At 36.8% G+C, this 12526-nt stretch overlaps 1 protein-coding gene across 10 annotated transcripts in view; it reads right to left on the bottom strand.

The window, feature by feature from the left end:
• The window catches only part of ART3 (ADP-ribosyltransferase 3 (inactive)), a 126431-nt gene that overhangs the window by 88764 nt on the left and 25141 nt on the right, over positions 1 to 12526 (bottom strand). The gene's annotated exons all lie outside the window — the stretch shown is intronic.

Raw genomic sequence — 12526 nt, 5'->3', positions numbered from 1 at the left:
AGATATTTTCTAAAGCTTCTGATTAAAAATGGAACAAAATATTTATAAAATTCACATATACTTTATTTAAATCTCTGATTTATGGGAAGGAAAGGGGGATGCACCATACTTAACAAAATACACTTACTTTTATGGTGCTCTCACTATAGTTATCATATACACGTATCTTATTAAGGTATCAATATCATATATACTTATCTCCTATATATATATGTATCTTTTATAGTTATTTCCTGTCCCAAATGATTAAGTCTGTCACATTTGTAAAAGTCCTTCCAAATGCATGAATTCAGAAATACAGAACTCTATTTCAAGGTATGTTCTCTGCCATCTACAGCAATACCCAAAAAAAGACCAGGTCTGTCCCTACCTCTCCCATGACCACAGGCCTCTCTTCAACAAAGCCATATGCCCATGGGCTACCTGCCCTGACTTCATCAAATCCCAGGTTGTCACAAGATTCTGAAAATAAAGTCATCTAAATTGTCTTTTATATGTCAACCAAACAACAAATATATCTATACCTATACACCCATACACACACATTCATACACATATATTCTATTCAGCCCATTAAAGATGATAGTAGGAAACAAAGCAATGATTAGGGACCTCTTGTCATTTATACTTCAAATAACAGTACCTGAAAGTACAATCCCTATCACATTAAATTTCTTTAATTTACCCTTTCAATCCTATCTCTGTGAGTAAACTTCAGGACCCAATTAGCTCTTGTCCAGACTACTGTTAAGAACCTCCCTGGTCTCCCTGCCTCAGTCTTCCACCCTCCAATAATGCTTCAAAGTAACCTCTGACAAAGACTCTCTTCCTTGAGCAACCTTTAGTTTGTTCTTCTGAACCTCTTCTTCAGTAGGTTTCCATGTTTGTCTTTGGAGAATCCACTTTTAGCAAGAATCCTGCTAAGTCACTTTACCAAGAATCCTCCACCCTTTATATCTAATCACTCTTGATATTTGGTCAAACTCCTCATCTCCCACCATCCCCCAGTGATATCACTCTGACTTGTATTCAACAAGAATTCTATTAGGTCAGTTTAGCAAAAATTACCCTACTCCCTTAGTAATTTTCCATCCGCTAATCCCCTGCTCCACCACATACATATATACACATACACACATACACACACACAAACACAAACACACACACACACACACACACTCCTTGGCTATAAATCCCTATTTTTCCATGGAGCATTCAGAATTGAGCCCAGTTGTATACTGAGGTCTCTCTTCCCCCATTACAATAGTTCTGAACAAAATCTGTTTTTACTGCTTTAACTATTGTTCAACTCTGGCTTTCTCTAACATCTTCTAAAATGTGAATCTGACAATACTCTCCTTTTAAAATCTTTCAATACCTTTTCATTGCCTTCAGAATAAAGTCCACATTGCTTAGCATATCTCTGTGAATGTTGTTTCTATTTGTCACCTCCTTTAACACTCTACTCCAGTCTATACTCAATTATTTGCCATTTCCATGCTATTTTCTACCTGAAATGTCCTTCTCCTTTATCCACTTGTCTAATACCTACTCATATTTCAAGACTCTATTCAAGAGTTGCCTGCCAAGTAAAGAAACAATCCCCTTTAAAATAGCACCCGAAGTAATGAAATACCTAGGAGTAAATCTAACCAAGGAGGTGAAAGAATTTTACACAGAAAACTATAAAACACTGATTAAGGAAATTAAAGGAGATTTTAAAAAATGGAAAGATATCCCATGCTTCTGGATTGGAAGAATCAATACTGTTAAAATGGCCATACTGCCCAAGGAAATCCACAGATTTAATGCAATCCCTATCAAATTACCCAGGACATATTTCACAGAACTAGAACAAATCATAGTAAGATTTATATGGAACCACAAAAGACCTAGAATTGCAAAAGCATTACTGAAGAAAAAGAAAGAGGCTGGAGGAATAACTCTCCCAGACTTCAGACAATACTACAGAGCTACAGTCATCAAGACAGCATGGTATTGGCACAAAAACAGACATATGGACCAATGGAACAGAATAGGGAGCCCAGAAATGAACGCACAAACTTTTGGTCAACTGATCCTCGAAAAAGGAGGCAAGAATATACAATGGAATAAAGACAGTCTCTTCAGCAAATGGTGTTGGGAAAACCGGACAGCAGCATGTAAATCAATGAAGCTAGAAGACTCCCTTACACCGTACACAAAAATAAACTCAAAATGGATCAAAGACTTAAACATAAGACAAGATACAATTAACCTCCTAGAGGAAAATATAGGCAAAACATTAACTCACATACATCTCAAAAATGTTCTCCTAGGACAGTCTACCCAAACAATAGAAATAAAAGCAAGAATAAACAAATGGGACCTAATGAAACTTACAAGCTTCTGCACAGCAAAGGAAACCGTAAGTAAAACAAAATGACAACCTACGGAATGGGAGAAAATTTTTGCAAATGAAACCGACAAAGGCTTGATCTCCAGAACATTTAAGCAGCTCATACAACTTAATAAGAAAAAAACAAATAACCCAATCCAAAATTGCGCCAAAGACCTAAACAAGCAATTCTCCAAGGAAGACATACAAATGATCAATAGGCACATGAAAAAATGCTCAATATCACTAATTATCAGAGAAATGCAAATCAAAACTATGATGAGGTATCACCTCACACCAGTCAGAATGGCCATCATTCAAAAGTCCACAAATGACAAATGCTGGGGAGGCTGTGGAGAAAAGAGAACCCTCCTACACTGCTAGTGGGAATGCAGTTTGGTGCAGCCACTGTGGAAAACAGTATGGAGACTCCTCAAAAGACTAGGAAGAGACGTACCATATGACCCAGGAATCCCGCTCCTGGGCATATATCTAGAAGGAATCCTACTTCAAAATGACATCTGTACCCCAATGTTCATAGCAGCACTATTTACAATAGCCAAGACATGGAAACAGCTTAAATGTCCAACAACAGATGACTGCATAAAGAAGATGTGGTACATTTATACAGTGGAATACTATTTAGCCATAAAAACCAACAACATAATGCCATTTGCAGCAACATGGATGCTCCTGGAGAATGTCATTCTAAGTGAAGTAAGCCAGAAAGAGAAAGTAAAACACCATATGAGATCGTTCATATGCAGAATCTAAAAAAAAAACAAACATAAATACAAAACAGAAACAGACTCATAGACATAGAATGCAAACTTGTGGTTGCCAAGGGGGCGAGGGGTGGGAAGGGACAGACTGGGATTTCAAAACGTAGAATAGATTAACAAGATTATACTGTATAGCACAGGGAAATATATAGAAGATCTTATGGTATCTCACAGAGAAAAAAATGTGACAATTAATATATATATGTTCATGTATAATTGAAAAATTGCGCTGTACACTGGAATTTGACACAACATTGTAAAATGATTATAACTCAATAAAAAATGTTTTAAAAAAAGGAAAAATTGCACTTAAAAAAAAAGTTACCTGCCATATCTTTTCTTGAGGTATCCTACACATATACACTGTAGAATGGATCACTCACCCTTATACCTCCACTATAACACTCCATTCTTCTCATCTGCTTACGTCTTCCTCTCTTAGAAGATTCCAGGACTCCTCTCAGCAATCATGGGATCTCTTTGACAGTCTCTAAGTTTCCATGACTGTCTGTCAGTCAGTGGTTGTTTTATAATATTCACTTTTTCAGGACTGAGACCATGTCATACTTACCTTGTACTCCTGTAGCATCCATAGTACCTACTTGCTGGTGCTCAATACTTGCTGGTAAAATGGGACTCTAGATACCTAGAGCACAGAAGACCAAATGGTTTTCACCAGATTATGCATGAAGTGGTCTTCTAGTTGTAAAGTAAGTGATCCATAAAATTGCATGTGTAGTATTGAAAAATGCTCTTAGAACACTCATAGGTGCTTCAAATATTTGTGGTTTTACCATTGTTAATTTATAGTAGTAATAGTGTGGTGTATCATTTGTATTTTTTCATTAATTTCTTATGTCATTACTGTTCTGTTTTTTATTTTGCATTAATAGTTCTAATCAATATAATCACCAAATATTATATGTGTACTCTGTGGTCATAGTCTTAAGTGTTCACTGTATAGCAACTACGAAATGGTCAAATGAGCACTGACCATACTGTGCTATAGTATCTATACAATAACAAAGCAGTTCTAAAGGTGTGACACTCCCCACCTCCCACACTCTCCCTGAGACACTTTCAGAAAACCTGTAAAGTCAAAACTATTTTCATAGCAATATTACGATGTTATTTATCCTTTTAATTTTCATTCTCTCCCCAGTTTCCCAGAGGCTACATGGCATTTAATACTGCAACAAATTAAATGCAAAAGGAGATATGAGAATCTATCTTCTATCAAGATAGACATTAAAGGGATTTCAAAAATGTGAAACAATGCTATTCTTTTCACTAAACCATTAGTTATTTTAGTTATTTTTCATAAAAATGTTTATGCTAATACATAATGGGTATATCACTAGGTTCCAGTTAATACATAATGGGGGTATCACTAGATTCCTTCCCTTATTTTGCCTCTTCCTGAGAGATGATAATTAGCTTCTTTCTGGATGCCCTCAATATCCCTTGTTGGTTCCTTACTGCTACCCACACCTTCATTAAATTTTTTTTCTAAAGTCCAGCTGAGTATACCCCCAGTTTCTTTCCAGGTCCCTGACTGATACACACTTTTTTTAATCCTGATCAGGCAGTACAATAGAGTGGTTGGACTCGGGTTAGACTATTTGAATTTGAATCTGGCTACGCAATCCCATTTTAGTTTATTATAAAACAGGTACATCTCACACAGTGATTGTTAAAATTAAATATGGTAAATGTTAAAAAGCAGCACAGCACAAAAGAAAGAAAGCATACATTAAATATTAATTTTAATAATAATTTTGTAAAATAAATTGCAGTACTAAGCAGCTTAAGCAGTAAAACCAGCCATCCTTCAGCCATCTCTCTGTCTTAAGAACCATGTATAACTTGAGAGCCCCCTGTATTGGGAGTTGTCTACATCTTACTCCATAGTCTTCCTGCCCTACTGGAGCCATGAAGAAAGAAAATGAGACAGAGACAGGGAGAGTGAAAGAAAGTAAAATAGAAAGAAAAAAGAGAGAAGAGACAAAGAAAGCAGGAAGAGGGCTGAAGAGACAAAGTTTAAAAAAAAGAAAGAGAGGCACACAGAGAGAGAAATAGATATATATGGGGGGATGGAGAGTAAAAGGAAAGGAAACCAATTCCCACCTCCTTCTCCTCTCTGCCTGTCCTCTGGCTTTATCTCCTACCATCTCATGTATTCAATTTAATTCACTAACCATAATCTTGCCATTTCTCCCCCTCCAGTTCTTTGATCTCTGGATTAACAACTCAATGTCCCTCTCTGAACAGCAGGCTGATTTAAATCCATTATTCACTCTGTTAAGCCAAAATACTGCTACAATTTAATACTCTTGGAAACTTCTCAATTACTAAGATATGAAATAACTCAGAAAAGCAGTGCCATAATTATGCCACATTTCTTTGGCTTCTCTCCAAAGGAGAATTCAGGGATCTAAAACTTACTCTCACTCTTACCCTGAAATGAGAACTTTATAGTAAATTAACTTCTAATGGACCACAGGTGTATAGATTTGGATTAACAGTTTAGTTGATGATACATACACTGTCATCTCTGATCCATGTATGCATATATTCTTATATTTGTAATACAATGAAAACCCATGAACTCACCACTCAGATCAAGAAATAGAACACTTTAAGTTAAAATATAGTTATGTGTTCCTTCCCTATCCCATTCCCCTGCCTCTTCTAACCCCAAGATAACCACTATCCTGAATTCTATGTTTATTCTTCCCTTGCCTTTTTAAAAACTGTGGTAAAATATACATAACTTTTTACCATCTTAACCATTTTTAAGTGTACAGTTCAGTGTCATTAAGTACATTCACACTGTTGTGTAATCATCATTCCCTTACTTTTTAAAATTGGTTTTATTTATATACATGCACCTAAACAAAATATTATTTAACTTAAGTTTTCCCGGACTTTAGCAAAAGGATAATCTTTCTATATTTAATCTCAACATTATTTTCCTTGGCATATTTTAGAAAAATTCATCCACATTTTCTGCAGACAAGTCTTGCTTGCCTTTTGTTAGTTTTGTTCCTAAGTATTTTATGTTTTTAAGTATTATTACTACTACAAATTATTTTTATAAAATAACATTAAAATTATTTTGTTACTGATGTAGTAGTGTAGTACACTGATCTTCTAGCCATCCACTTTGATAAATTCTATTATTTCTAAAACTTAGTAAACTTGGGGGGGGGTTTATTTAGACAATCTCCTATGCAAAATTTTTATTTCTTCTCTTCCAATTCTTATCATTTGAATTTCTTTCTTTCTTTTTCAGGCTAGGACTTATAGCACAAAGAAGAAAAATGAGAAATCGTCTTCTGTCTTGTTTTGTAAATTCACAGCATACTCTTACTCATCAAAGGTAAGCTATGTTACCTATATAAGCCCTTTCCTAAGAATAAATGCTGCATGATTTCAACCCTCTGTTCCACCAGGAGAGTCATGCCTATGGTTGGTGAATGCTGCAGACTAACAGATACATCTGACCACACAAATAACTACATCATCCAGAGGGAAAATACTATTTGCTGCACCTAGGAGATTAGCTGAAACTTGGCCAGAAAGCTGGCTATATTTTTGAAATGTTGGCCAGTGAAAAATTCATTTAGACTTGTTAAAATATCTTTTTAATAATCTGTCATCTTTAGAACATCCTGAAAGGTGGATAGGTTAGGTTTTATAATGCATATCTGAAAATAAGAAAACTGAAGCATAGTGACAGACCTAACAAGCAGTTGAAGATCACAGAGCAAGTGAGAGACCAAACTATATACTTCAAGTGTGAGAAAAGCAAAACGCTGCATGCTCTAAATATGCATACAAACAGAAGTTATTCTCAGGCTTTCCCAAGCATGATGATTTTAAGTATATTTCACTCACTTTGCCCTGGCTGTGAATTATGAGACACAGAGGTAACTAAAGAGTGTAGCCAGTATTACCACACATTCTTAGCTAAGGGAATCTTTGGCAATTCAGTCAAAACCATGAAAGGCAAAGCTTTCCCCCTCTCCCATACTTCCAAGATGTACTGTACATCAGCTGAGGGGATTCCCAGTCTACAGAAATCACTGAACTCCTTCTGCTCACTTTTTAGGAAATTTCTTCTAAGCACAGTAGTTTCTCGGAAAGCATTTTTTTTCTGGGTCTGTAATAAGCCTTGTTAGGGCAGACTATTTCTTTTTGGCCTGATGCCACAAAGTCTTAAAGATAAACCAACAGCAAAGGAAACTGAAACTAAAGATGGAGTATTTCCTTAATTCTTGTTTTCTTTCAAAACTAGACTCAGATCAGTGAATATTAAGAAAGTTAATATATCAAAAGCTTTGCAAAAATTGAAATACAAATTTTAAGAGTTATAATTTAGATTTCCATTCAAATGATTCACATAAGGTTGGCTGTGGATGTAACAAGTAATAGTTGGCTTGCTATTGTCTCTAAAGTCTGATTTTTCTTTTCTTAATTCTCCACGTTGACCACTTACATTTCTGTCCTGAGCAGATCCCCATTCAAAACAAAAACAGTCCTTTGTTTGGATTCTGTTTTTACCAGAAGACATTCTGATTACTAATTCAACTTCCCAGGTTCTCTGATAATGGGAAAGGGTGACTTGGATATCAGATGCAATCATCCTACTCACTGTAAGGTCCTCATTATAAATGAATAAACTGTCTTTATAATTTGCATGAGTCTCTTGTAGATTTCTCTTGTTATGGTTGCACAACGATGTGAATTAACTCTTTGAGACCGTGTTTACCCTGGATGATTAGGAAAAAATGAGAAGTTCTGGACCTGTAAAACTGAGGACCAGATCCTTACAGAACCCTAACAAGGTATTACCATCCCAATGAGGCTGTACTATTCTGCCTGTTTGGTCGGCATCTCTGTATACCATTTTTTGTGGTATTTCTTGAATTGCATATGATCTCCCTTCCTGGCCACTTGTCTAAGTACAATTCACATTTAGAGGTTCATCTGAGTATTTTTGGTCTTAATGAATACATTCTCCTGTGTACCCCCATATTATTCACTGTCTATACCACTCACTTGGCACTAATCATACAGTTGCTTTTATTGATATTTATTGTTTCGTATGTGTCAGTGTCTCTATTTAGAATGCAAGTCCATCAAGGACAGAAATTGGATGTTATCCTTCCTAGCATTCCCTGAGAATAGCTGTGGTTAGCTTGGTTCCCTACACAAAGTACACAGACAGCAATGAGAATAAGCACAGCTCTCCTCATTCTTCTGCTTCCAATACTATGCACAATCACATAGATAATGGGAGCTAAAGAGATTTGCATTCCTTCATTCATTCAATGCATAATTACAGGTGCACCACCCTTTGTACATTTATATTTACCCCACAGTCCTAGGAATGAAGATTGTGGCCAATAGCTAGCTGAGAATATCTGTATTGATTCTATCTATTTGAATCTATACTATCTTCTGGGGAAATTACAGTTTTCTTAGGCTAAACTTAGTTCCTAAAGCTAGAGAAAACAGTAATACCCATATCCTAATGTAGAAATGTGATGAGTCAGTGGAAGTTCTTTTTGAAGATGTGTAATTCTTATTTATGCTGTTTCTTAAAGTCTGAAAAAAATTTATACATATATCCATCCATCCAATATTTGCTGGATACCTTCCATATGCCAGTGATGTTTGAATTGCTGGGGATGAGCTGTGAATAAGACTGATGAGGTCCCTGCTCTTTGGGGGCTCACATTTGTGTGTGAAAAAATAGGCATTAAAAAATTAAACTAACCAAATTTTAAGAAAGCAAAAAATGTCAAAGAATTAAAATAACATCGTGGCTGCTCTAGATTGTTTGGTAAGAGAAGATACTATTTAACTAAAATCCAAATGTCCAGAAAGAACTACAAATGCAAAGAATAGGGGAAAAAGCATTCCAGATAAAGAAAATCCCTAGTGTTAAGGGCCTCTGTGACTGGAGTATAGTGGCTGAGAGGGAACAATGTGAGATGAGGCTATAGAAATCAGTAGCACTCAGATCATAGAGGACTTAGTAAAACAGGATACAAAACTGGACTTAATACTAAATATAACTAAGCTGTTGAAGGGCCTTAAGCAGAAGAGTGGCATGATGACTTATGCTTTAAAAATATCACTTTGTTCTACTATAGAAATCTAAGAGAAATGAAAGCTTATGTCCAGAAAATGATTTATACAAAAATGTTCATAGAAGCCTTACATATAGTAACTAAAATCTGGACACAGTTCAAATGACCATCAACAAGAGAATGGATAAACCAACTGGTATGTTTGTGTAATGGAATACTATGCAGAAATGAAGAGGAAATTACTGATTCACACAACTACACAGATGAATCTAGAAAACATTATCCTGAACAAAAGAAGCCTTGCACAAAAAAGGCAAATCTACATGAAGCAAAAGTAAATGAGTGGTTACCTAGGGCTGGGAAGAGTGGGAAGTTAGAAGGTGATGGCTAAAGGATGTGGACTTTCTTTTTGCAGTGGTATGTTTTTTAAATTGATTGTGGTGATGGCTGCACAACTCTTTCAATACATTAAAAGTCACTGAACTGTACACCTTAAATGGGTTAATTGTATATTTGTAAATTATATCACCATAAAGCCATTTTTTAACAAACAGAATTATCTAGTAGAAAATATCTGTTTAACACAAAAGCCAGTAGTAACAGAGGAACAGAAAAGCAGAAAAGACAAGACATATAGAAAATACAAAGCAAAACGGCAGATTGTGTGGGTGAAGCCGGGTCCTGGGGTTAGTTATCAGACTACTGGCAGGCAGAGCTGGTTCCCCAAGTCTGCTTGCAAAGCCTGGGAATCCTAGAGCTCATTTCAGAGTGTTGGTGGGAAGGCTGGTTCCCGACACAGTTGGGTATGGGCCTGGGGTGTCCTAAAGCTTGTGTCAGTCTGCTAGTAGACAGGGCCAAGGCCCAGCTGGTCCCAGGGTAGGGTCTGGCCCTGGCCTGCTGTGGACAGGCCGGGTCTACAGGCTGCAGGATCATAGTTTTCTTGTCATCTGTTGTCTGCTCCCAGGTGAGTGAGACTTGTTGAGAGGCTAGTGCAGGCTTCCTGGAGGGAAGGGCAGGTACCTGCCCACTGGTGGGCAAGGCCATGTCCAGGGGCATGTCTAGAGGCAGCTGTGGGCTTAGGAAGTCTTCAGGCAGCCAGTCTGCTGATGGGTGGGGCTGTGCCCCAACTCAGTTAATTGGCCTGAGGCGTCCCAGCACTGGTGCCTACAGGCTGTTGGGTGGTGCTAGGTCTTGGCACTAATAAGCAAAGATGGCAGCAGCAGCATCAGTATTTATGCAGTAGGATGTTCCCAAATATGGCTGCTACCAGTGTTGACGTCCCCAGAATGAGCTGCAGCCACTCCCCACCTCTTGTGGAGACTCTCCAAGACCAGTAGATAGGTCTGGCCTAGGCTCCTGTCAAATTACTGATTTTATCCTGGGTCCCAGTACACATGAAATTTTGTGTGTGCTCTTTAAGAGTGAAGCCTCTATTTCCCCTAGTCTTCTGGGGCTCCTAAAATTAAGTCCTGAGCCTTCAAAGTCTAGTGCTCTGGGGGTTCATCTTCCTGGTGCCAGACCCCTGGGCTGAGGAGCCTGACATGGGACTCAGAACTCTCACTCCTGTGGGAAACCCTTTGCAGTGTAATTATTCTTCAGTTGGAGGCTGCCCACCCAGAGGTATGGGATGTCATTATATTGTGAGTTTGCCCCTCCTACTCATCTCATTGTGGTTCCTTCTTTGTGTCTTTAGTTGTAGATCTTTTCTGGTAGGTTCCAGTCTTTTTCACTGATGATTGTTTTGCAGATGGTTGTGATTTTAGTGTGTTTGTGAGAGAAGGTGAGCACAGGGTTTTTCTACTCTGCCATCTTGGCCCCAACCCTCCAGAATGGATTTTTAAAAACATGATCCAACTGTACACTTTTTACAAGAGACATAACTTAGATTCAATGACACAAATAGGTTACAAGTTAAAGAACAGAAAAAGATGTATCATGCTAACAGTAACCAAGAGAGCTGGAGTAGACAGATGGTATACTTAACAGACGAGACAAAAAATTATTAGGAAAGACAAAGAAGGATAATTTATAGTGATTCAGTAAGTTATGGCAGTTAAAAATGATACAAAAATATTTGGAAGGCATGTATATTTCTGATGAAAAGAACAGTTGAGTAGGCTGATGAATACAATCAAGGAGTTGTCTAAGCTGCAGAAATAACAAGCTGCTGAATGATAAGATCTACTTGTGGCATTTTAAAAACTGAAATAGCCCAATTCTTAAAGAAACAAAATTTACATATTTTAACACAATTAGAACACAAATATCATAATTAAGAAGAAATAAATGTCTATTACCCCCAGTCACAAACATCCCAGGATATACAACACTCAATCTAATCTAAAACAAAATTCAGCTGAACAGGCTCTGTTTCAGGCAAGAAAATTACCTTCTAAAAATACTGTAATAAACATGTATCTATGTGATTGTTTTCTGGCTAACACATGTGTATATATGTACACATGTGTTCAACATATATATACTATAGCATTTTCATTTCAGTATGAAATTCAGTGTAAAATAGATTCATCTTAAACCTTTTCTAAGTGTTTAATTACTGAGGTACCAGAATAACGTCAAAGATGGCCTCAATTAAGATGAGACAGAATGGTGTGAGGGAGTAATCTAACTTCATTAATTTATATGCTACTATCGAGTTTTCCCACCACCACTTGCTAAAGAGACTGTCTTTTCTCCATTGTATATTCTTGCCTCCTTTGTTGGAAATTAATTGACCATATATCTGTGAGTTTATTTCTGGGCTCTCTATTCTGTTCCATTGATCCATATGCCTGTTTTTATGCCAGTACCATGCTGCTTTGATTACTGTAGCTCTGTAGTATTGTCTGAAGTCTGAGAGGGTTATTCCTCCAGCCTCATTCTTTTTCTTCAGCAATGCTTTGGCAATTCTGGGTCTTCTGTGATTCCATATAAATGTTATTATTATTTGTTCTAGTTCTGTGAAATATATCCTGAATAATTTGATAGAGATTGCTTTAAATCTGTAGATTGCATTGGGTAGTATGACCATTTTAACAATACTGATTCTTCCAATCCAAGAGCATGGGATACCTTTTCATTTCTTTAAGTCATCTTTAGTTTCCTTAATAAATGTTTAGTAGTTCTCCGTGTGTAAGTCTTTCACTTCCTTGGTCAGATTTATTCCTAAGTATTTTATTGTTTTGGATGTGATTTTAAAAGCTACTGTTTCTTTATTTTCTTTCCTGTTATTTCGTTGTTAGTGTAAAGAAATGCAACTGATTTCT

This window comes from Vicugna pacos, chromosome 2 (genome assembly GCF_048564905.1).
Source record: "Vicugna pacos chromosome 2, VicPac4, whole genome shotgun sequence".
Classification (NCBI taxonomy): Eukaryota; Metazoa; Chordata; class Mammalia; order Artiodactyla; family Camelidae; genus Vicugna; species Vicugna pacos.
The sequence above is the reverse complement of the archived record's forward strand: the minus strand, read 5'-3'. Positions and strand labels throughout refer to the sequence as shown.